This window comes from Myotis davidii, unplaced genomic scaffold (genome assembly GCF_000327345.1).
Source record: "Myotis davidii unplaced genomic scaffold, ASM32734v1 scaffold46, whole genome shotgun sequence".
NCBI classification, from domain to species: domain Eukaryota; kingdom Metazoa; phylum Chordata; class Mammalia; order Chiroptera; family Vespertilionidae; genus Myotis; species Myotis davidii.
Window position 1 is genome coordinate 7,978,589 of NW_006383006.1, and position 3,018 is coordinate 7,981,606.

Consider the following 3,018-nt stretch of genomic DNA (forward strand, 5'->3'; position numbering starts at 1 on the left):
GGTGACCAGGTGGATGGTGGCAGGGTGGGTGGTGACCGTGTGGATGGTGGCAGGGTGGGTGGTGACCGTGCGGATGGGGGCAGGGTGGGTGGTGACCATGCGGGTGGTGGCAAGGTCGGTGCTGGCCGTGGGGATGGCGGCAGGGTAACCATCCCGTGCACTGATAGATGAAAGGGATGTGTCTGCTTGTTGAAAGTGCTCTTTCTCAAAATACCAGCCTATATTGGGGCCAGGCCACTTAACCCCTCTCGAAGCAGCAACACACAGAGAAGGGGAAGTTGTCTCCATCCCCCCATCTCTTTTCCAACACCAGAGGGACGCTGGTGCTGTTTCTCCACTGGCCTATGGCGGCAGGGTCGGTGGTGGCTGTGTGGATGGTGGCAGGGTCGGTGGTGGCCGTGTGGATGGTGGCAGGGTTGGTGGTGGCCGTGTGGATGGTGGTAGGGTTGGTGGTTGCTGTGCGGATGGTGGTAGGGTTGGGGTTGGCTGTGCGGATGGTGGCAGGGTTGGTGGTGGCCGTGCAGCCTTACTGGAGGCCTGGTGAAGGAGTGCCAGCTCTCAGTATTCCAGGCAGGGCTCCGGGTGTGGTTTGTCAGGGCCAATCCTTGAAAACACCCAGCACAAACGCTGTGCCCCCCACACTGTGGCGTATTTGAAAGGCACACAGAACTGAATTGCAACCATAGCTCTCCCAAGTATGGAGGCAAAACATTGAACTTCCCTAAACCTCAGTCTCTCAACTGAAAAATGATGATTGCATAACACCTACCTCATTGGGAAGTTTTCTGATAACTTAGTTTAAATCTTTCAGATAATGTAGGTAAAAGGCCTGGCCAACAAGAAAGCAATAAAGCCCTCCATGGTGAGTAGCTCACTGAAAGATGTAATACTTCATTATTGGCATCAAGGGGTGGGATCTGAATGAATGGAGCGGGGAGATAGACTGAGATCTGACGACTAATGGTAATGGCTCTGTTTGTGTCATAGGTTGGGGAAACCTGGACATTGTAATTAAATTGTTTCCCATCTTACCTTAAGCACAGTAAGCAAGTTTACTCAAAGAAGAAAGAGCAACAGTTAATTGCATTAGAATGCTGCTGAGCTTTCAAAAGCACAAGGATTCCTGGATTTGGACTCTCTGTAGCGTATCTTGTTCAGGCGCATATTCTTCCCCCTCCTGCTCTTTCTCTAATTTCATTAATTCTGGCTTCAAGCTATTTTCAAAATTCCTAAGGAAGATATAGATACATTTATTCACTACTGACTTTGCTAACTATTTCCATTCTAGTGAGCTCTAAAAAAAATTCACAGAGGTAGAAAAACTGAAACCTGGTCTTGTTTGATTCACAGCTGTTACTGTGTTTCTCAAAAAGTGTGTTTTGTGGCATTTCCTAGTGGATGTTACTGCAAAATATGAAATAAGGATCCCTTTTCACAGAATGAAACAGCCTGCTAAGGAGGTTTCGTTTACATAGTAAAGGCTTACCAGAGACTTACTATGCAGATGTATATGGATCCGCCAAATCTATAGTTTAGTAACTATTGCAGAGCTTGTGTTCCATGGATCAAACATTGGGAGACTTGTTGGGCTCGGGATCTGAGAAGTTGAAGTGAAAAGAATCCTCTAGAACAGTGGTTCTCAACCTTCTGGCCCTTTAAATACAGTTCCTCATGTTGTGACCCAACCATAAAATTATTTTCGTTGCTACTTCACAACTGTAATATTGCTGTTATGAATCGTAATGTAAATATCTGATATGCAGGATGGTCTTAGGCGACCCCTGTGAAAGGATCGTTCGACCACCAAAGGGGCCGTGGCCCACAAGTTGAGAACCGCTGCTCTAGAACCTTCTAGAGGAGTGAGGAAAAGTGGGGAGGTTTTAGGAACTAGCTTTTGGTGGTCTGTGCTTTCTCTCCAACATTTCAATCTATTCCATTTGCACATTACTCAGAACCTGGAAATTTGGAGTAGGGGAATTCACTGGTAATTCCTAGGCAAAATTCCTATGTTACCCTTCTATGAGTGGTGTGGCAATGTGATATCAGGTAGTTATTTGTTTGTTTTTTTAATACCATAAACTGGCTGTGTGTTATTATTGAGTGCCAGCAATTTCTGGCAACAGCCATTTCTTTTTTCTTTTTAATTTTTATTGTTGAAAGTATTATATATGTCCTCCTTTTCCTCATTGACTCCTCCTAGCCCACCCCTGCCCCAATCCTAGGCCTTCACCACCCTATTGTCTGTGTCCATGGGTTATGCATATATGCATACAAGTTCTTTGATTGATCTCTTCCCTCCTACTCACCCTCCCCCGCTTTCCCTCTGAGATTCCACAGTCTGTTCCAACCTTCTATGTCTCTGGATCTATTTTGTTCAACAGTTTATTTTGTTTATTAGATTCCACTTATGAGTGAGATCATGTGATACTTGTCTTTCTCTGACTGGCTTATTCCACTTAGCATAACACTCTCCAGGTCCATCGACAACAGCAATTTCTATAGGAATACTCCAAACAATGGTCAGGGCCAGGGATATTATATATTTTATAATAGTGACTAAAATAATAAAGTGTTGTTTGAATATGTTTTTACAAAGGACTTTTGTAGTGGACATGATTTAAATCATTCAGGCACTTTTAATGATTTTCTCTTAACTAAGGCATGGTGGGAATTCTCTTCTTCAGGCTACGTACTCTTTCATTATGTTAACTATACTAGATAACCCATGTCAAAACTTCTTTACCTGGTTAGTAATTCTTAACCAAGGATAGGTAAGAAGAAAAAACATGTATAGGTATTTATAAATACACTAGAGGCCTGATGCACGAAGATTCGTGCAAGAATGGGCCTTTCTTCCCCTGGCTGCTGGCACCACCTTCGCTCTGGTAGGAGCCACCTTTCCACCTTCGCTCTGGTGCAGAGCTGCTCTTCTGCCTTCGCTCCAGCCTGGAGCTGCCTTTCTGTCTTCCCACGTTGCCCAGAGGCCTGGAGCGGCTGGGGCGGGGTGGGACGCCTGCA